General features: G+C 41.9%; 3 long non-coding RNA genes across 5 annotated transcripts in view; 2 read left to right on the plus strand and 1 right to left on the minus strand.

Moving 5' to 3' along the window:
• LOC115265136 (uncharacterized) overlaps nt 1–23,591 on the plus strand; it is a 91,789-nt gene that overhangs the window by 27,033 nt on the left and 41,165 nt on the right. For 2 of the 3 annotated variants that reach the window (XR_009998013.1, XR_009998011.1), the window contains exon 2: nt 4,341–5,047. This is a non-coding gene — a long non-coding RNA (uncharacterized LOC115265136). Of the gene's footprint in view, nt 1–4,202; nt 4,222–4,340; nt 5,048–23,591 lie in introns of those variants that run through there. The other variant, XR_009998012.1, reaches the window with a different exon arrangement.
• LOC134288554 (uncharacterized) lies at nt 5,677–14,299 on the plus strand. Its single transcript, XR_009998014.1, has 2 exons — nt 5,677–9,276; nt 9,504–14,299. It is a non-coding gene; the product is annotated as an uncharacterized LOC134288554 (long non-coding RNA).
• On the minus strand, nt 9,993–23,586 carry LOC134288555 (uncharacterized). Its single transcript, XR_009998015.1, has 2 exons — nt 13,325–23,586; nt 9,993–13,171 (listed from the first exon to the last, which is right to left on the minus strand). It is a non-coding gene; the product is annotated as an uncharacterized LOC134288555 (long non-coding RNA).

Here is a 23,591-nt window from a genome sequence, read left to right on the forward strand (position 1 = left end):
GTGTTGACTCGATTAATGCGTCGAACCCTTGGCGGATCATACTGAGGTGTTGAAAAAGGTTTCCAAAGTGCTCGAACCAGCGTTTCAACTGGTCAGCCGGGTCGATCAATAACTATCCAGATGTCACCGGTGTCTGCGGCTTTCCCACCTTCGTCGGCTAGGGAGTTCGCCCACGCTCTTTTGTTCCGTCTACATGAGCGCTTCACTTCCTTCTCGAGTGCCGAATAGCGCAGACGGGCTACGGCTTTGGCTCCTCCTGTTTCCACTCGCTCTATCGCGGCGTTTGCGTTCTTTCGTTCCTCTATCTTCCTCCAGGTCATCTGTGATCCACTGCTTTCTGCGGTTGCGTAGCTCACCCATATTATTCTCGCCGGTGACGATGAAGGCGTTCTTGATGGCACGCCATTGATCTTCTACGCTTCCACCTTCCGGAATATTCGCAGCACGGTTCTCCAGCTCCTCAACGAACGACCTTTTCACCGCAGCGTCTTCCAGTCGGGGTGTGTTGATCCGGCGTCCGATTTTCTCCTCTTGTCGATGGATCCTAGCAATACGCAGTCGGATCTCGCCGATTAGGAGATGATTATTGGACGCAATGTTGGCGCTACGTTCGTGTCGCACATCATGAAGGTCCCGTCTCCATTTTCGGCTGATGCAGATGTGGTCGATTTGATTTTCCGTGACGTTACTCGAGAAACCCATGTCACTTTGTGCACTGGTCGATGAGGAAAGAGCGATCCCCCAATCACCATGTCATTGTTGCCACAAAACTCTGCAAACAGCTCTCCGTTTTCGCTCATTTCTCCGAGACCATGGCGTTCCATGACGTGCTCATAGTCCGAGTTGTCAGAATCAACCTTCGCGTTGAAGTCGCCCATGAGGATCTTGATATCACCTTTCGGAACCTTGTCCACGACAGGATTCAATTGAATGTAAAAGTTCTCGTTGTCTTTCATTTCGGCAGCAACGGTTTGCGCATAACATTGGATCATGGTAAGGTTTCGAAGCTGTGTTCTGAGTCTGGCTACAGTTATCCCCTCATTAAAAGGTTCCCACTTCATGAGTGCAGCGAGGGAGTGAGCGCTGAGCAGGAAGCTAACTCCACGGTGGCGAGGAGTGTGTTCACCTCGTATGCCAGAGTTTAGCAGAATTTGACCCGACGCCGACCTGTGTTTTCCAAAATTCGGCCAACGGACTTCGCTCAGTCCTAGGATCTCAAGCTTCATACCGCATGCCTCATTGGCTAGTTGTGCCAGTTTACCCTGCTGGACTGGGGTTAGTACATTCCAAATTCCAATTCTTGCCCGTTGTTTTGCGCCAAAAGTCGTTGCCGTTGAATCAGTTCGTAATCTTTCATTTTCTGGTTTCTGTCTAAGGTCCCCTATACACCGTGGTAAGGCTGTCACCTTTGGTATACCTTCCGGTAAAGGAACATTCCATACTCAGCCGCTGGATACCAGAACAGACGCTGTTTGAGCCGCACTTCCTTGGTGAACAGACGCTTTGGATGTGCCCAAGCCTCACTACCAACTTAGCACACAACTCTTAGCTGGCGGTCCTTGTCATCGCTTGACCCGTGGAAGCATGAAGTGTGAACTTATGAGGACCAGAGCTGTGTTGGACGCTCTCCTTATCGCCTCACCGTTTTGCAGCCCCAGTTCTGGACGCTTACCTCCTAAGTTTCGCTAGCACTCGGATATCGATCAGCTGCCCCTTACATGGAGAACAAACTTTGTCCAGGGCCGCTCCTAATACGGGTAACAGATGCTTTGGTTTGCAGAAGCCAACCCTCCGTTCCTATCAGTCGTAGTTCTCACCGGGGTTGGTTACCAGCTCTTCTCTAATGTTGCTCGTAGCCCTTCTGGATCCACAAAGGCGTTGCTGAATAAGAAGCAAAGAATCTCAACGAAGTATGTTCTATTTCATCTAGTATACGCGTTACCTAGCCTTTACCATCCGTATTCATCATCGGATGCCTGCCTTAATCACCGTGTTTTGGCACTGCTGTCCACCACTTGGCGTACAGAGACCGTCGTAATTCACCTCACTTGTCAGAACTAGGTCCATCCGTACGTTTCGCTTTCGTAATGTTCCTCCAAACAACCCAGATGTGTCAAGCCTTGACAGCCGGGTCGTTTCTAAATCTAATAAACCGCAAGCGCAATTAATTTCGGCAATATACCTACCTCTGCACACCGCACCGACTCGCTCCGGGGTAATCTCCGCGCGAGTTTGCCAAATGTCATCTACGGAGTCGCGCGTCGCGTCCACCTCGACTACGGTCGGTCCTCACCGTCCCAGTCCATCATCGTCCGCTCCACGCAAAACTTTGTTGATGCCGCCGCGGCCGCCGCCACTTGGCTTGGCTTTAATCTTCAATTAATTACACGTCATCCAACCAAAAAGTATACGATGGACGCCGACACCGTCATCGCAGCAGTCCACGCCGCGATCATTTCTGGAAGCGCTCACTTGTTGCGCGCAACCTGCCACAGGAAGCTGTCGCCACAATAATCGCAAGTCGCGTCGCAATACCTTTGGCGGAAAGGGTTCTCTGTTTTGCAGCGCTGTGCAATGAGATGACCGTCATTTGCGGCATCGTAAAAGTTTTAATCAGCGAGGTCACCGAACCACCGCGCCGCCACCATTCAAGAATTGGGACGGCCGCCATTAAACGGGGATGACAATACTCGCCGCATTTGATGAGACAAAGTGACACAATTTAGTCCGACCGACATTTTGATCAAATGTTGCAGAAATGTCCGATAAAACAAGCAATCAACCGCCGGTCGTCACTAATTAGGACGCGCATTTGCACTTTTCACAACAACGCAAATACAAAGCAAACAACAACAACAACAACGCCTCTGTCAACGTGACAGTTGACGTTTGCGTGTGACATTCGCCCATTAATTACGGCGTGGCTGAACTGAAATAATTTGCCGTTTCGGGGCGTTCGGTCGGTGCTTAATTTGACCGCGACCTCGAGAACTGTTGATCGTCGTACCCGGAGAAGGAAACCCGTAATAAAGTTTGGACAAGGTACATAACCTGCAAACAACAACAAGCAACGCCCGACCAACAACAACACCAAAAAAAAATCACATCAATTAGTCCAGTGTTGGAGATTTTCGCAACAACCGCAAACACGACGATGGCGGCGGCGGCGGACGGCGACAAGCCGAACGAACAACGGCCGAATTTCCGCCGCCGCCACAGCCGCCTTCGATTTGGGCTAGTGTGTCTCGCGCTTGATCCATACGGAGCCGAGGGGGCAATGGATGCTAATTAACATAATTATCACGAATTTTTTGGCGCTGCGTTCCGAAGGTTCCGGTTTCGTGTGCGTGTCGACGATTTGCGAGACTATACGTCATCCGCTGCGTGCCAAATCGGATCCTCCGAAGTTAGACGTGAAACTTGGCGGCGCGGCGGTCGGTGGCGACGGGTAGTTTGACCCGTATTCGGGTGAATAATTAGTAAATTTAATATGAATAATTTAGCTTGCCCCTGGTGGAAAGGGGTGAAGCACGAAGGGTGTTTTCAAACTGTGTGGATAATCGATGCGAGGGGTTGGAGGAGATTTTGGAACTTCCATTTTCCATGGCTGGCCTGGGGTGTGGGACAAATCTACACGAGTCGAGTACAATGCGTGGTGAAGGGTGTGAATCTGTGAGGGTGGTGTGTGAATCGGGTGGGTAGAGGGGTCATCCCGATATGTGGAAAAATCCCTCACACACGATTTCTGCCACGACGACGCGCAAATGCGGATGAAGTCATACAAGTTCTGCTCTCCGAACGCCTACGGGCCCCTCTCTGTCTCTCTCGCGTAGTCTTCTCGCCGAACAACAAGTTCGAACATGTGCGAGGCTCGACTACTCACACTCCGAATCGGCCGACCCCTCCAACGCTATCACACACTGTGCCACCGCCATCTGCGATCCAGCTTGGCAGAGCGCAGGCGCTCCTTCGTGTACGGACACGACGTGTAGTCACGTACGAGCGCTTCGTATCCGTACACGACGCCGTGTAGCGACACGACTGCACACCAACGCACATCGAACCCCACGATTGCTAGATTGCCTTCACTTGGAACGCGCTCTGGCAAGTGCCTGCATCCCTTCCCGCTCTGACGCGTAGCCGTTCGTATTATTTTCGCGCTCGCGCCCACCACAGCCTACTACGACTCCCTCACCCTCGCAGCAACTGTTCGACGGTTGTGTGAGTGTTTAACTAGCAGCCGAATGAGTTGGCGGCCGCCGCGGCAGTGTAGTCGGTGGCCGCCACCGTCGTCACAAAACAGCATTTTAACATAAATTTTCCTTTTCATTCGTTCGCAGACGTTCGCACCGGGTGGACGGTTTCTGGTTGGAGCTTGGATCGCGTGTACACTTGGCTCACTGCTGTTGCTGCTGCGGTGGCGACGGCAACTGCAGTGTGATGCCGGGCCAGAAAGAGAGCGCCGAGTCGACCTCCGGACCCCTCGAGAACCGGACCGGAGTGCGGTGGAGCCTTTCGTGCAGTCAACGTCGTTTTTGCTGTGGCAGTTGCTCGGTGGAGCGCAGCAAGTGTGGATCGTGGAACAGAACCACAATCAAGAACTCTATCTATTGCCAACCCTGTGCGCTTGTTACAGCCCTGCTGTTACAACACACGAAACTGTGTGTGCCAAACGTCACACGTCGCTGTCGTCACTCGCAGAAAGGAAAATACCACAGTGCAAAAAGTGAAAAATAAGCAAAGCAAATCGAAAATCAGTGTCGGAGCAACTAGCATTGGACGGTTTAGCGGAAACGGTAATCTGCACAGCGAAGAAACGAGAATCGTGATAGTCGTGAGTTCCTGCCGAATCGCGAAACCGCCTACTGAGGAACCGCGCTCGAAATGACAATCCATTACTGTGTGCAATCGATCAAAGTGCTCTGTGACTGAGATGTGCGTGTGCTGTGATAATTTCGGTGCTCGGCCTTCTGGGATTATCCAATGTGACGGCTTCCAGTCTAGTATCCAGCAAGCTGATTAATCGCTGAAAACCTCTCCAACCACGGTAAGAATTGTTCCCCGAAGTTCGAGCAGGTGACTGCCTCGAACATTGTCTATCCCCGTCAAAATCAACCCTACTGAAAGGACCTGTCATTGAGAATCCAAAAGAAAAAAAAAATGCAACATTAAAACTTTTCACCTGTCACACATACCCGGTGACGACGACGACCAGTCCAGTGGTCTCGGTTGTCTCCTGGTTCCGATCCCTAAAAGGGAACGAAGAGGGAGGAAGATCAAAATTGACACCTTTAAACGGATCGGCTAGTGGATGAAGAAGCCGGAAAAGCGATCCGAAATAAAAACCAAAAAAAAAAACAGACACAAAGAGGCGGCTTCTTGAGTTTACCACCGCCCTGGGAAGAATCCCTCGCGATCTGAAGTTGTAGCAGGCCGCGCGCCAAGAGCGAAAGGTGAAAGTATTTTCGAGTGTGGTTTTTGAGGTTCCTTGCCTCAGCAGCAGCAGCTCGAGGGTACAGGGCAAGCTAGTGCTTCTACGAGGGGGTAATAGTGACGAGCGCTAACGAAGTGCGGCTAATTGTTGTAACCGCTAGCTGTAGCAGTTGTGGATTTTTATTTTTTTCGAAAAAAAACTGTTTTGTTGTTTCAAGTCATTCGAGTAAGGGAACGTTCAAAAATTACGTCCAACATTTGGGGGAGGGGGGGGGGTCTAGAAAAGTGTGACAGTACGTGTATTGGGTATAGGAAAATAGCGTGACAGAGGGGGGAGGGAGGGTCTAGAAATCCCGAAAAACTATGGACGTAATATTTGAATCTTCCCTAAATGATATTTTTTGTGGTGATCTGTGAAAAGGTGCTAATTGGACGCGAAAAAGTGTGTTCAAAGGACGGACGGCAAAAAGGCCGACGGAGTATTTCTCTAGAGCGATAAATTGCTTATGAGCAAGAGTGTAAATGTGTCAAAAGAAAAAAAAAATTTTTTTTATTCAGTGTGGTGCCGTTATGCGGGGTGATATTATACTTCAGCATTATGAAACTGATTGCAGAACGCCAGCTATTTGTAATGCTGAATTTCTCCTGCACACGAATCAGCCAAGTTTGTCGATTACCACCAAACCGAATTTTGTGTATTAGTTCACAAACAACAATAGCTCAACTGGTTTCATTATTGGTGTTGAGATAATTTTATATTTTGAATTTGTTGAATAGCCCCTCGTCGGATTTTGTAATGGTTGACAGCTCGCCCATGCATATACTCATCTGTCAAAATGTGAAATAAAGAAATCTATTTGGTATTTGTTTTTTGAGTATCATAATTAAGTTATACAAATCTGAAGAAAAAATAATAGTGGTTCAGAAATGTAGTTCCTTCGTACAAAATTCAAAAACCCACAACTTTTTTTTGTAATGTGGAGCAGATCTGGTGTTATGGTTAAATCACGTGACTATCACGCCGAGGACCTGATATCGAATCCCACTCCCGGCCAACTCACAAAATGTGAGTTCCTTCTTCGGAAGGGAAATAAAGCATGGGTCCCGTGATGGACTGGCCCAAGGTTAAAAATCTCGTTAATACAGATAAAAAAATATAAAAAAAAATGTTAGAAAATGATAATATGCATACTTTACTGCCATATTTATTGGAACAGCTGTAAATCTTCAACGGCTGTTGTAGGCAATAAGCAAAAGTATCACAAGCCTTAGTAATCCAAAAATAGAATGTCATGAACGCATAAACAAAACATAAAAATTCACACATTTGTGTAAACCTAACGGGGTTTGTAAGAGAATAACTATAGTCATACATGACGCATTTTTTATACAATCTGTACGAATTATTCTATGTATTTATTATGCTCTTTGTCTGAACACAAATAACGTGGCAATTGTTTTCATAAAATGCCTAACAGATAAAACTTATGAAAATAGATATGCTTCGATTAAATCATATGTACATGATATAGAATAATAAATAAAAAAAAAAATAACAAAATCTGTTCATAAAATTATTTATTTTTTTGTTTCTCTTGACAAGTTTTTGCTTTCCAAAAGATAATATTGGCAAAATGGTTATGAACTGTATTGGGTTAAGTTACTCTTCCTTGACACGGTTCAAATAATGCTTAACAAATAACATTTTAAAGCTTTGTAAAAAAGCTGAGAAGTGCGATACTCTCCCAATTGGGACGTAGTTCTACAATGAGGCAGTGTAAATAAAATTCATTTTCAATTTTATAAACTTTATGAGTAACTTACTCAGAAAATACTACTCCATAACTGAAAATAAAATTCTTGTTAAAACAATATATGAACATTTCTAGATTGAGTTTGAATGAGGGCAAAAGTAACATGATCTATTTCCAGCATTTGATTTTCCAAATGTTTAAAATGTTTTAATCATGGCTTCAATACTTATTTGAAAATTTTCCACATTAAAATTTCACCATAAAATATGTAATAACATTTCCTCGTAGTTAATGTGATGCTGATTTTCACCAGTTCCTGGCAAATATGGCCCCACATAACAGATGTGGATCTTCGAACAAATTTGAAGTTTCGAAGTGGAAGTCATGAAATTGTCACTTGGAAAACTAGATTGAAATGAATCTCCATCAACAGACATCAAGGCGTGCCCGTTGTAGGCTAAAGCTTGACTTCCACCACCAGGTTCGCTAGTGTTCAGCTATCAAACGAGCAGTGCTTTTCGTAACGAAGATTTACCCCCTGTGTCCTTAGCCCCGTGCCATTAAATATTCTGGAGCACCTTGCCCAAATTTCAAAAAGAAAAAAAAAACAAAATTTCTGAATTATTCAATCATAATTTTCAAAACGTATAAACGTTCCATCGAACATGTATTTGACAAGTCTATTCTACAGTAAACTCAATTATTTCTGGAGGGGCTTTCGACTGAGGTATCCAGGTTTGATTTTCGGCGTGACAGTCGCTATTGCAATCAAACAATCAGATATTCTCTCTAATCCGACGTTCCGATGTGTATTACATCTTCTTCAGGGAATAAGAAGTGTTAATAGCTTTCGTTTTGAACGGCTTTGTGGAAACATAATCCGTCCAAAAAAACTATTTAAAAAATACGTTGGAATCGACTTTTTGAACACTAGATTTAGCCTAATTCGGTTCGCACTTCTAACAACACTACTGACATTTTTTTACTACTTTACTTAAATATTTCAAATGTTGTCATTATTCACTCCTTTTTCGGGTTCGAATAAAATGCAATCCCGGTTAGAATACTATGCTCGATCGTATTATTCAAAAAAGCGAGATTTCGTCTTTAATTTTAGGAACCAATTAACATTTATATAACTTTGTTATTCGTTAACTAATTGTAAAATTTCAATTTGAAATATACGTGAGAATGATTTGTTTTATTTTCTCTTGGCGGATTGTCAAAAGCCCAATCGTCCAAAAATTTAAAAAAATTTCTGAAATTGATATCATATATCATTTTTAACTTCTGAAAATGTCAATAGTCCATGGCGACTCAAAAAGAGCTGTAACGGACCTGGTGTGATGATTAATGGGATCGAATTTACTTCCGGAAAATTCACAAAATGTGAGTTCCTCCTTCGGAAGGAATGTACAGCGTGAGTCTTGAGATAAACTAGCCAACGGCTAAAAATTGTGTAACACAGATACATAAAAAGAGGTGCTCTTTATGACAAAATATGAATGACATTAATTTTCCTAAATGAGTTTTTTGTATCCTTTTAAAAGTTTAGAGAAAATAGATAAACCAGTCATAGGAATGAAGTGGCAACATTTTTCAGAAATTTTAACGCAGAATAATCCTAAAATTTGCAAAAAAATGTTTTGGAAAACATCCTAAACCAATTTTAGCAAACCTGCACCAATAAAAAAGGCGTGTTGAAATTTGTTTACTTGATAGCGGAAACTGCTACCTCAGAAAGAGGATTTTCTTTTTAAAAATACTTTTGAAACCTCCAAAAAATTAAAAAATAAAAACAACTATTAATTATTTTTATTTTTGCTTTATTTATTAATGCAACTGTAAAAGTTACAAAATAAACTCTAGATACAATTTTGAGAGAGCAAGCTGATTATCTTACAAACTTACTTATGTAATTCTTAACACTTAATTAAATACAATTTTCAATACATACTTCAATTATTTTTACAAATATTTTAGTTAAATTTTAGGTATCTCAAAGTATTCTTCAAAATGTATAATATACATTCTTATTGCACTTTTTGAATATTTATTGTCATGAAAAAAAAAACGAAAAATTGTTAAGGTTGAAGGATTCGTCATTGATATAATCGTCATCATTGAAAATTCAAAAGCAGTTTTCTCGTTCAAAACTGAAAATTTCGCTTTGAAAATGTATTCACTGTACTCCATTCTCCACCCACAATACAGTGAACACATTTTCAAAGCGAAATTTTCAGTTTTGAACGAGAAAACTGCTTTTGAATTTTCAATGATGACGATTATATCAATGACAAATCCTTCAACCTTAAGTGTTGTCCAATAAGTCCAGAAAAAAAATTTCAAGTGCAAATTGCTAGGATTTGTTTTTGAACACATTTCAGAAAAAAAATTGATAGAAGAGTTTTTTAAAGCCGGTTCTAATGAAACTGGGCAAAAGATTTTAAATTTATTGACGTTTGTAAATGGAAATACAATTTGCAATTTTTTTTCTAATTAATAACATGTCGTTCTAACAAAGTAATACAAGAACTCTTTTGGGAAACACAGAAGAACTTCTGGAAGAAATCAAGTGCAATTTTGTTAACATTTTAGAAAAAAAATCGAAAATTATTCTGTTGCTGATATGTAGTTATTGCAAAAATAGCAAATATTTCTTATGGAAATTTAATACAAATATTTTTCAAATATACTTAAAAGTTGAGTTTGGATCCCTACCATATTTTTCTCAAGAACTGCTCCAGAGATTACTCCAATGGTTCTCTTACCTTCTTGGAATTCTGCTATCAAATTTTTGAGAACTCTCGTCAGGAACTGCTATTGGAATAAGCTAAAAATTTCTGGAAAAATCCAAATGAAATTGCCTCCTTCATCAAATTCCATAACATATTTCAGGTGCATTTCCGCTTTTAAAAACTTCGTCAGTGCATCTTTTCAACATTATAATAAATTACTTCAAGAAAGATTCGGGCTACATAGCACCCTAAGGCTTTATGACAATTCAGTAACAAATTTTGAAAACGACGTATAAGCAATGCTACACCATTGCTTATACGTCGTTTTCAAAATTTGTGAATGAATTCATAGTCTAAACGACGAATAATGGATCAAGGGTTTATATTGGCTCATTATTTGATGTTTGTTCTATGTTAAACACAAACGTGTTGAAATCTCAGTTCAACAATGCAATGTTCTTGCTCACTTGTAATTTGCTTAAAATCAAATGATCAGAAGCACTGTTTTGGGATTTTATTAGATTTACGTGCTGGGCATCGCGGCGAGAAGGTACAAAAGTCAGCCATTGTGACGGCCATATTGCGGTTCCAATGAGTTTGTCTTTGTTTTCAGTTTGTTTGTTTTTCAATATTGTGTCCTACCCCTGGCTTCAAATGTAAATTTTGAGAAGAATTTCAAAAAAAAAAATCAGGCGAAGTTGTTAATGAAAATGTGCCTCGAATACTTGAGAAATTCCATCAGTAAGTTTTCCAAAATTGCATCCATGAATATAGGCAAAAAACAGATTGCCAACATCACACGCTGAGAGAATCTTTGTCTCAGTAAAGCATCCGGCAGGTGTTTTTAAATGACTTTCTCCATAACAATATCGCTGTAGTCTCTCACAAGATTTTTAACTCGTTCTCCTTCATGATATTATACATTAGAATAACTACCCTAATAAACCAATACCATACACGGACCGTAATGTAGATGGTTCAACAATACCGTAACTGGTCGAACTGTATGCCAAATGGTTGGTTAAGCACGTCTTAAGGTCTTAACGTGACAAACATTTTGCCAAACAAGGTAAACAAATGGCCAACACAACGTAAATCATAGCAACCTTGGATAAATGTTGGACTTCAAGCACAGAGAACAGACGTTTAAGCTCGAACAAAAATACGTCGAAATCGTGTGTAAAGGATTTACGTGTACCTTAACGCCACCAACGGAGACTGCCCCACATATAAAGTCGATTTGACCCCACGATGGCAGTGTTCTTCGTTAAAATACACTAGCCCACAAAGCGACACGAGCGCCAAACGGCCAAAAACGGCGAACACTGGAAACAAATATGACAACACAACAATGTAAGTGATGGGACGCTAGCGCCGCTCAACGGTAGCATAACCACATACTCTGAAAAGACCGTTACAAAGTTTTACACAAGGCAGAAAGCGAAGATAGACGTCTGTTCTCTGTGCTTCAATGGCAAACATTTGCCATTATGACAAACAGTCTAATGGCACCTTCATGGTTATGGTTTATGCGAGTAGCCACAGAAGTTCAATGTTGCTACTGTTCTGGCAATAAATCGGGATTTGGAATGTTGCCCAAATTGTTGATAATTGTCGTTTCCATTTCTTTCAGTAATTATTTCGAGAATTTCGAGGAATACCACTGGAATGCTTTCCAAAGAGTGTGGACATGAAATTTGTCATCAATTCGTATACGAAATCTTCCATTGAATCCATTTGCGACCTTTTCAGGGATTTGTCTTTCATTTTACCGACCATCTTGTGAAGGGCATAGTTCTGAAATTGCGTGTTTTTTCTTCTAGAAACTGCAAGTCCACTCAATGACATGTCTGCTACGAGATTCCTCAAACGGAGTGACAAGACTCCCTCTTGGGAGCATCCACAAACACTCAGTTCACTGATCGCTGCTTGACGGGAAGCATGTACGCAAGACATTTCTTATGCTGAGGAAACAAGGATTCGTTGCTGATGTTAAGCCTTAAGGAACTTATGGAACCCGTTGCTTAGAGGTTTGCTTTTTTAGGTTTTTCTTGGGAAATCTGTCAAACTACTGTCACACACACGCAAACGTATGCATTGAGTGGGAACCTCATAAGTGATTTGACTATTTCCACAGTCAACATCTGTCCCTTGCAATAACTTAAAACTATGAAAGAAAATGCAGTGCTAGTTTCTAGTATGATTTTTTTCTGTAAATTCTGCCAATGTTGACATGTTTAACCCTAGTAGATGTTTGGGTCAATATGACCCAGACAGGCACGCCAAACGTGCACTACACCATCGTGGTGCGAAAAACCTAACTTCTTAGGAGGGTTAAGGTGAATATATAACGAAGCCACACCTCGATTTTTCGAGAGCACACATCTGAAGAACCGAATGTCGGTTTGAGCTAAAAAGTTGATCGATTGGTTACCCGCTGGTGGCGACCAATCGATCAACTTTTCAGTGCAAACCGACATTCGGTTCTTCAGATTTGTGCTCTTGAGAATTCGAGTTGTGGCTTCGTTATATATTCACCTTAAAATTTCATTGAATCTGTAATTGGGTTGTTCTCAGTCATCAATGCATAACTTATTTATTTGCAAAACATACTGGAACACTTGGATACTACCTAGAGGTGACCTCCCTAAGTACAAGTAACTCCGTGTAACTGGACTGATGTTTACGCATGATATTTGGTGCAAGCTTAATGGACGACACGTACCTGATGTTATTTATGGTACTTATAATAAATCAAGCATATTTCAAGTCAGACGACATGCTAACGATAAAATACGATCGGCAACGACGACATCAGAATCGATCTTGAAGTCCTGTCGTACATGACACAAGACATCTATTACAATGTATGTATGTAGGTACATTGAAATATTTAACATGGTAGCTCACATCGCTGTTAAATTGAACAAGTTTCGTAAATTGCTTCCTATCATCCTACTCGCGATTGAATACTTATGCCGTTTTTCTTTATTATCCAGTTCCAACCTGGGTTGGAACTGGATCAGATCACAGTTTCAACCCCAACCCGATTTCGGTTTCGCTTGTACATACTAAAGTTTGTTTGACGTTGTTTGTTTACATATTTTCCGCCAATCCAGTTCCAACCCAGGTTCAAAAAGAAAAACGGCATTAGTTTAGAGCTCAACCACAGACAAACAGACGTAACACTGGCGAAATTTTCATCGACCACGCTTTTAACGATCATTTTAAATCTTTATAGTTTTTCTTTGGGCTTGTTCACAAATGTCGTAACGCTGGAGGGGGAGGGTGGGTGTCCTTCATGGTGTTACAGCTCGAACAAAATAAAATTTTCCCCATATAAACAGTGTTACGAAGGGGTGGGTGGGTGTTGAAAACGACCAATTTTAGCGTTATGACATTTGTGAATGAACCCTTTGCATCGTTTTTCTATGTATTTGACGTTTCACAGTAGCGGCTTCTGTTGACGATATTGCACATCGTAGTGTGTTGTGCAACATTTCCACCAGGTGATGATAGTGTGAAATGAGCGATGGATTTTCACGAAAATTGTTTTAGGTGTTACGTCTGTTTGTCTGTAGCTCAACTATTCAGTAGACTCCCAAAATCCCGATCATCAGCCAACTGCTTCAAATGGAAAGTTTTCCATTGTCAAACTAATCGCCTTAACAGTAGTAGTGTGGCCATTTTTTATGGTAATTCATCGATAAAAATCCCTAAAAGTCTACCAACGCAACGACAGCCTACGAAAGTCAGAAAGCTCTCTGCTGGAGCACGTCCGAATCAGGCCGAAGAAAACAACTACTACGCATTGAACATAACACAACAATTTATATGTAAATTCGGGACATCGTCCGGCTAATTTATGCCGCTGCTGCGCTCGGACTCTAGTCTGTAGGCTAGGTTGGTCCAGGTCCAGAGAGGCTCTAAGAGGAGCATTGTATTAGGTGGCCATCGCAACGTGGAGTACGCGGACGCGGTTGAAAGCTCCCTCGAACTCCGAAACGAGAGCTTGAAACAACTTAACGCCAGCGTTAATAATTACCCATTAATACGTTTGGATGAACGACGACGCGTGAAGCGGTGAAAACGCCGCCGTGCATCAACATTCAACACACTTGTTGAACTTCACTTTACTACAATCTCAAGGACACTCGTCGTCGCCGTTGTTGCCGCGGTCGTTCCTCGTAGGTATGATCCAGCCTTTTGCGGTTTCCTGGAGTGCTCAAGGCGAGCCGAGAGGTCCGAGGGGCGAGACACATACACACATTCGAGGAGAGAACGACCTCGGCCGCTTCGGGACCTCTCTAAGCGTTGGCCGTCCGTTGATCGGGTTGTGAACTTCTAAAATAAAAAAGAATCCACAAAAAATAAGGAACGCAGCAGCCGAGCCGCAGCAGCAACGTAACCTCTTCTCGTCGAGCTGGTTCAATCCAGCAGAGCCAGGAGTGTAGAGGAACAACAAGAACCACCACCACACGAGAAGAAAGATTGCTTTTGGAAGGAAGGCGAAGACAAATACGAAGATGACGACCAAGAAGTGGATGATGAAAAAATGTAATAAAATCCACTTGGGCCTGTCTCTCGCCGCCACCACTGCTTCGCCTGTGTCTCGTAACCCGACCGAGAGCGCGCGTATTTATTTTTTGTGTGTCTTACCCCTCGCCTGACAGGAGGGGCCGTGCAGACAAGGGGTGTACACACGCTGCGGTAGAAAACGGCTTAAATTTCTTCCCGCTGCCGCCGTCTTCGGGGGCTTCACAGGCTTTTAAATAGGAGGAAAGAAAAAACTCCGGCCGCCGCCCGCTTGCTTGCCACGACGGCGAGGTGTATCTTCTTGGTTTTGGTCTTTGACGTCGCGTCACTCGCGGTCGTTGTGGGATTCCTCCCGCCGAGAATCTCCGCCGATCCGATCGACCAAAACTGAAAGAAGCAGTCAGCCAGCGCCCAACTAGTATGACGCGCAGTCTGATGGAGGCGTTTCGGCTTTCGTTCCCCGAAAAAAGACGCCAATTTTTGACAAATCGCTCGTTAATAGAAATGATCCGATGCGATGCCCGGTGACTACCGGCAGAACGCAGATGTTCGGTGGACCCCTCGGACGGCTCCGTCATATATGGCTTCCGATGAACTGAAAATATCGCTTTCGCTCAATGAAGCAGCAACCCGGTCAGACTAGATAGTGCTTCATGGGTTCCCTCGATGCAACACTCTCCAAATTAAGCTTAATTAAAATTAAATTAAATAATAATAGACCACTGTGAGTTTGCAGATGCCGACGTTGAAGATGCCGGCTGCGCCGAACTGACGAGTGATTGAGTTCACTATCAACATCAACCGCCGCTGGCGTCGCCACCATCTCTAGGTTTCCTACCCCTCTTCATCAACTGCCAAAAACACATGTTCCCAGCCCCCCAGAACAAGAACGAGGGGCACAAATTTCTTGCAACAGCAATCAATTCCATTGATATTGAACAGTGCGCTTGTGTATACGCTCCTAGAAGATGTGCTAGACACTTATCGGTTAACTCGACCGGGTTCGTCTCCGTCAGACGGACGGTTATCTGTGCGGGTTCGACCGGTCTTGTCGAACCACTCCACCCAACGAGTAAATTATTATGTTACACACAAAATATTGTTATTGATAACAATCGAAATACGATAAATTTAATATCTACGAGTCGGCGAAGGCTACGTCGCTCCGACTCGTTCGCAATGAAGACCTCGCTCTGCGGTACTCCGGTCTTCCAGCTAGCAGCCCAGACTGCGAGATGCTGTAAACTTGAAATCTATACTTCCCCGTCGTCGCATCCCACTCACCTACCCCCGTCGCTCCGATAATGAAATTAAATAGGAAAATAATTTAATGACTTTTCGTTTCAGCGCACCCCTCCGTGTCCGCGTCCGTCCAGAATCCCGATCTCTCTCTCGCGCGGGGTTGGCCTTCGACCCCGACCGCGCGCGTCCGAGACCCGAAAACAGTCAGTCTGACGGACGACGACTGACCGACCGACTGCGTCTGGCTGACTCTCTGACTCTGACTCTCCGGATCGATGATTAATGTTGTTGCCATGCTCGTATATACCAAGTCTCGTCGTCGTATAGTTGTTTTGTTCCTACTCCATAAGAAAGCGATGGGTGTTTGAGGGAACAACCAACGGTCCCGCTCCGCCTCGGTCCATCCATCCATCTATCCGTCCATGATGCTGAAGGGTTCTTCCAAATCGTTATTTCGTGGATTTTGTTGTTTTGACGGAAATCGATTGCACTCGAAGGCGATCACTACAAGCAGACACTCCACGGCCACGGTGGAGGTGGCGACTGCACTTCACTTGTTGACGATGTTTTAGACACGCGGTGAAGACGGTCGCTGTTGTGACCCTCGCTGTGGTGAGTTTTTGGGCAATGGTAAATGAGGTCGTGGGATATCTCATGTGAATAAACGGTAGTGTGACCGCAGCTGAATGTGTGCTTTGTTGCACGTTGCAGCTTTTGGAATAGTGCAAGTCAAGGTGCAAATAGTAACAGTATCACTCTTCTTTCTGCCACACTGTCTGATAGTTCTTTTTTATGAACAGTGTGATCGGGGCTTTATGTGCTGTGTTGCACTTGATAGTTTCCTATTCCTAAGGTGATGGTAACCTCGGTGCTCTGTTTGGGGCTAGAAGTAAGCAATTCTGAGAAATTCCAAATACATTAAAGCACACAAAGCGAAGCTAGCGCTGATATGCCGAAAACGGCGAATGCGAGAAACAAAGAATGACAACATGACACTGTAAGCGTCATTCTTTGGTAATCTTGTGCCACGCAACAGGTGCATAGCGACAAATTCTAATATTGTCACTTTGCCACCAAATCGGACGTCGCACATTTGAGTGACGACGTGATCCAACTCGCGACGTTTTCTGAATAATTTCGGAATCTATCCCCTTGTCTTCAACAGCACAGCGCACAGAATCTCTGTGTCTCCACGATTGTCTTGGGAAGGAAATTTTGTTAGTAGGGTAGGGTACATTGTCAGGTCTAGGAATCACCTATGGTTGGTGATAAGATCTGAAAATGGATCAATAAACACTAATTTTCGCGCACAACCGGCCACCTTTCTATACGAAAATCTTTATAATTCAAGAAATTCTGTCGCGCGTCTCCACTACATTAGGGAGCAGTAGCTTTAAACCCATTCCAAACCTTGTTCCAAACAGAAATCCTTTCGATTCCAACCGCATAGACAATATAAACGTTACAAAGTTTTACACAAGGAAAACAACAAGGATAAACGTCTTTTCACTGTGGTTGCGCTCCCAACCTTTGCGTACTGAGTTTTTATACGTAATTTCTCCAGGTATTCATGACAAAAATCCAGGAAATCAATTTAAAGAATCTCTTTAAGAGTGTATCCCTGGATCTCGTTCAAGAATCTATTCTGATACAATTGTAGAGATCCATGTGAATAATTTCCTACCATCTATCCCAGGATTTTTCTAAAATTCCGCTCTAAAACTTGGAAGAGATTCAGTTCGATTTCCTGATGAACTGATTGAAAATCTCTAAACAAATATTGAAAGGAATTGCTGCAGATATCTCAAATGAATCTTCTGTCACTCACTGGAAGATTTCTGAAGTCGGTTTTTACTCTTCCAAACTTTTCTCTCTAGAACTTCAACAGGAATTCGTTGAAGATTTCAATTAAAGACAACTTTTCAAAAAAAAATCTGCGGATTCTCTGTAGGGGTTCCTAAAGAAATTTCTGCAGAAATTACTAGAAAAGAACCTGCCGGAATTAAGTAACCCTGAAGGAACTTTAAACTGACTTCGAATACAGACTATCTAAAATAAGAATGACATAGACCTTTTTTTAAGAATTCTTTGAGGTACAATTCGTCCTGTGATTCCGGAAGTTTGGTCTATTTATTCCTTGAATTTTATCGAACGAATCCTGTTTGTGAGAATATCTTCAAAAACGCCCTGCGGATGTCTTCAGGATTAGACTAAAAATTCGATATAGATTTTTTGACAAAAATAACTCCGGGAGAAACTGTTGACCAACATATTTCAAATTCTCTTGGAGAAAGTTTATAGAAAAGGAGTACACATACGTTAAGTCTGCAGTTCATTTGCAAGAACGAGTTGAAAAAATGAATTAAAAATAAACTGGTAAATTGCAAAAAAAAAGTACACGTCGTTCTGGAGGGGTTTGAACCCACGACTCCCCAATTCCCTTGACAGGGCGCGTTAACCTACTACACCACAGAACAGGGATTGTATAACATTTCGCCGAAAACCATTTCGCGGAATTCCTTTTCGCGGTGTAACATTTCGCGGAACGACATTTGGCGGAATGAACCATTTCGCGGAATGCACCATTTCGCCGAAAACCATTTGGCGGAATGTTTCATTTCGCGGAAAATCGATAATAAAAGCAAACAATTTAACTTATCGAGAGACAACATCATGATGTGATTCAAAATTCAAATCAGCACACGAAAATGGAATACTTCATATCACAACATTATTTTTGTAGCAGTATACTTTGAAAGAACAGCCTATGTATGAAAGAAGGGAAATTTTCTGATAATATCAATTTAGCAGTTATGCCAAAATAAGTATAATGCATACAATTCATGAAAGAACAGTTTTAACCAGAAGGAAAACTTTCGTATTGAACATAACAGCATATCTGTTAAAAATAGCGTTTGTTTGAAAAATGGAAAAACCTGTTATACAAAAATGATTTTTTTTTCTAATATTTATTACAACAGTTTGAGTTAGTTAGAACATAGTGTTACTTGGCTTATGGGTTACGCGTTCACCCTGTATACAAATAGCATCATTTTTACATAATTACAATGATCAATAAGATAATACGCCTCGAAAGATCTGAAGAACATATCTTCCTCAGAGTTAGCAAAAAGACTGCCAATAGATAACTCCAGTGCAACTTGAATCAGCAGCCCTTGTTTTAAAGAAGGAACAATCTGTAACGTCGGCTGCCTGGCCACCAAAAAACTCACCAACAGTGTTACTCTAAAGAACAGCCCATTTTTGACAGAATGAAAAATCTCAGATAAGTTAGTAGTTTCAGTTTGGTCACTAGCCAACATTTTTAACAGTAAACTTGGAAGAACAGCCTATCATCAGAAGAAGGGCAAATCTCCTATAGAGTTATCAATTTAATCAATAAAAACTACACACCACATGCACAGCCTTTGAAGAAAAGAGGTAAATCGGCACCAACATTTCAAAAGGGCGTAACTGCATTTTGAAACAAACTCCTCTTTCACATCTGTGGATCGTATTTCAATGGCGCCATGCAAATCACCGCCAGTATAGGAAAGAAGAGCAATTTCTCTGTCTAGTAATGTTTGTGAATTTCGAGGGGAACTTAAAATATGACCCACAGATGTGAAAGAGTGGTTTGTTTCAAAATGTAGTTACGCCCTTTTGAAATGTTGGTGCCGAAATGATGAAAAACTTAAAAATGCAGTCGCCAAACAACAATGTTACTGTGGAGCGGACCTGGTGTGATGGTTAGAACACTTGACTATCACGCCGAGGACCTGGGATCGAATCCCACTCCCTACAAACTTCACAAAATGTGAGTTCTTCCTTCGGAAGGGAAGTATAGCGTGGGTCCCGAGATGAGATATCCTAGGTCTAAAAATCTCGTTAATACAGATACAAAAAAAAACAATGTTACTGGAAAGAACAGACTTATTTTAAGGAAATCAAAATTTCAGAAAGAGTTAGCAATATAAGCGCTTGAAAGTACAACTTATGTGACAACTATGGCTTGTTGGTCATTGTGCCTAATGTCTATTTGGCCTCATTTCCATTCGACCTAAAGACATTCGGCCGAATGGCTTTTGGCCTGACGTTCAGAACTCTCAAGAACAGCCTACGAATCAAAGAAGGTAAAGTTTTGTTCAGAAAAGTAACAGATATAACATCAATTAGTACAATCGTAAAGCTGAGGTGTTTATTATTGCGCATGAATCGGTGATAAGGCTAGTAAAGTTTAGCAGAGAAAATAATGTGCTATTCCATTATTATTTGCAAAGTATTAAATTCCGCGAAATGGTATTCCGCGAAACAGTACATTCCGCGAAAAGTCGTTCCGCGAAATGGTATTCGGCGAAATGGCGCATTCCGCGAAATGTTACACCGCGAAAAAAAATTCCGCGAAATGGTTTTCGGTGAAATGGTATACAACCCTTTTGCTTGTATCCCCTTTCAACACTCTTCGTGAGTGCCTTTGAGCAACAAAACCGTGAGAGCATGTCATTTTACCTATGAATGCCTATCTATGCCTACCTAATGTCTATACCTATCAATGTGGCAACTGAAATACGGAAATTCATGAAACTTCTTCTACAATTATAGAACTTCAGAAATAAGCTGAAAATGTAAATTGAGCTCTCGCGAGAAGGAATGATACACCATTAATGTGTTTATGAAATCCCTATAGCTTTTCGCAATATTTGCTGCTCCCAACGCAAGATCACATATTCTTCCTCGCAATCCTAGAGTTGCCCACGAATGCTTGAGTGCAAAGAAGTTCAGAACTCTACTTCTAATGGTTTCGGCTTGCAATCACAGAAAAAAGCGTTGGTTTATTTCATCGCCGACGTTTCGATCCTCGGATTTGAATCTTCTTCTGGGCTCTAGATGTTAAGTTTGCACCGAAATCTCATCCTTTCAGAAAGCTTCTCTCTAGTGAACATCGGTTAAAGAAACTTTGCCTCAGAAATTCCTCCAGAACACTTCTTTGGTAACTCCGCTTCCAAAGATTTCTCTTAGAATCCGTTGAAGGATTCGTCGAGAAATTCTTTCGTATTTTTCTCCGAAATTTCGCTAGGAATTCTTTTAGTTTCTTCTGGGTTCCGGACGAAACTTACTTCCAAAATTTATGCTGTAGTTGCCTTCAGGATACATACAGGGATTTTCTCGGTATTCCTCCAGGAAAACGTTTTGGGATTCCTTGCTGAATTGAGAACGAGTTTCGTTTGGGTCTGCTCCAGAATTCTCCTGAGATTTCTTTCGTAAGATATCCTCGGGATTTTTCCCGGGAGATATCCCAGAGTTTCTCTTTGTATTCCTGCAGATGTTTCTCCTTAAACTCTTTCAGAGTTCCTCCTGAGACTGCTACAAAAACTCCTCCCAAGATTCCACCAAAACATAGACCTCGCAGAAGCACAGAGATCGGACATCAACAGAAGCTAGAATAAATTATATCTCGAAAACTTGAAAAGATCCTCTCAGCATTTAGACTTCTTAGTTTTTTTTTTCTCAGAGTTTCTTAAGAAGTTGTTAATGGTATTCCTTTTAAATCTATTCAGGGATTTCTTTCAGAATTCCTCCTTAGGCTTTTTCAAATGCTTCTTTACGGATTTCGCCAATAGATAGCCCAGGGATTTCTCCAAGATTTCCACCGAGGAATTCTCCCTTAGGTGTTTCCATGATATCTCCAGATGTTTATCTTGAGATTTCTACAGGCAATCTTAGCATTTATTTAGTAGTTCCTCTTGGGATACATCCTGTAATCATCTCTGGAATACCTTGTGATAAATAGGAGGGGTTTTCCCAAGAAATACCGACGAGATTTTCAGTTTCAAATCTGCGTAAAATTCTGGCAGATATCTCAAAATAAATTCAATAATTTTTGAGAGAAATTCCAAGTAGAGCAGTTGGTAAAACTTCTGAAGAACTTATGGAGACCGTCTTTGAAAATATTTGCAAGGAATGTCAGGAAAACCTTGGAAAACCACAATTAAGATTTGAGAGAGATGCGCAGAGAAATTCTTAGGAAAAAATCTCAAAAATACTTTTGAAGGGAATTCCGAGAAAATTTCTGACGAAAGCCCAAAAGAAACTCTGAGACATCCCAAGAAAACTTCTAAGAGAAATCCTGAAGGTACTTTGGAATCGATCCTGGTAAAACATCTTGAAGAAATCATGGAATGAATTCAAGAAGAAATTCTAGTAGAAATTCAAGCAAGAATTCTGGAAACTCTTCAAAGAGTTACTCAGGATTGTGCTGGATGAGTACGACTGGAATACAATGTTAATTCCAGAGTGTTGACTTTCTCAGTCTTAAATTCAAACGCCTAGATTTGCTGTTCCCGACGTTTCGGCTTTCTAATAGGCCTTTTTCAAGGGGTTCAAGCTGTCAACCGTTCCTCGTTACCACCGTTATTGCCGGATTTATGAGAGAGAGCTTCTTGTATTCAATTTTCAGACACTGGGACACTACGGTGATCATCAACGACGTACACTACACTAGACTATAAACTGAGCAATCAGTTTCATTAGTTGCTGTAGAAACGGTTGACAACTAACCCCTTCAAAAAGGCCTAGTAAAAAGCCGAAACGTCGGGAAAAGCAGAACTAGCTGTTTTGGTTCACCCAAGACTGAGAAAACCAGCATTCCGAAGTTATTCTGGATAGAATTACTGAAGATATCCTTTTGCGAAGTTTCGGAAGGATTAGAGAGTGAGTTGGAATTGGAACCAGTCATTGTGAAAGGCATTGTTGCATTCTCAGGTGCTTTTACTTGCTTTCCGCCATTGAAGATGGCCGGTGAAGACGTGCGTAGGTGAAGTTCCACTGCACTACATCAAAAGTTGACTTGAGACTGATTCATGAAAGGTTATAGAATCGAGATAAGGTGAAGAATAAAAAAACAGAAGATGTCGACAGCAGCGGCAAGGGTACTAGCGTACTAGCACAGACAAACAGACGTCTCACTCTACTCACTTCTCATCGTTACCCTTTTTAACGGTTAGTTTAAACATTTTGTAGTTCGCAAATCTCTCAGTCACGGCGTTCGCATCGTTTTTGCTCCTGTTTGACGTTTGCTCACTACGGCCACCTACTGAGTGGTTTGCGTAACACAGCCTGATTAGCATTGGGCGACTATGTTTTCGTGACGATGATTTTTATCGCAATTTGTTCCAAGTGATACGTCTGTTTGTCTGTGGTACTAGATTAAAGAAGAGCTGTGGTAAGGACAGAGTAGTCTGAAGATAGTGGATAAAGTTGCAATGCAAACGCGCTAACTGCAATGTATTTGCACTAAACGTCCACGAAGTGCAACAGTTTTGCAGTAGGTAATCATACCGCTTTCCGTCAAAGTAAAACATCAACAGAGATGCGATGTTTTCCGAACGTACTTTTAGCGCATTTTGCAGTAACTGGCAGTTCTTTGACGTCTGTCAGTTGATTCAGCCTTAGAATTTCATTCGATAAGTGAAACGTCAACATGTTTTAGTTATCGAACGATTACTGTAGTTAATAACGATAAACGATGTCACCCGTTTATAGAGATAAGTGACATTTCAACACACGTACACTAGCTTGATTTTTTCCATACACAAAAATGCACGCCAATACAAAGGCTATTCAGATTGCATATGAAAATATTACCCAATTGATTTGGGTAAAACGGCTAAATAATGATAAAACTAACAACCGGGGTAAGAGTGCATATATTTTCCCTCAAGTTTCACAACTACAGCTACAAAAGAGACACGCATACATTTGAACGTGATTACCACTATGGGTCCATAACCTGTTGCAGTGACGGAGGGTTTAACAAATGTTAATAACCATGTTTTTGCTTCGTTTCTCCTAATATTTTACAAATTTCATCTTTTCCTCTCTTATTTCA

The sequence above is a fragment of the Aedes albopictus genome, chromosome 2 (genome assembly GCF_035046485.1).
Source record: "Aedes albopictus strain Foshan chromosome 2, AalbF5, whole genome shotgun sequence".
NCBI classification, from domain to species: domain Eukaryota; kingdom Metazoa; phylum Arthropoda; class Insecta; order Diptera; family Culicidae; genus Aedes; species Aedes albopictus.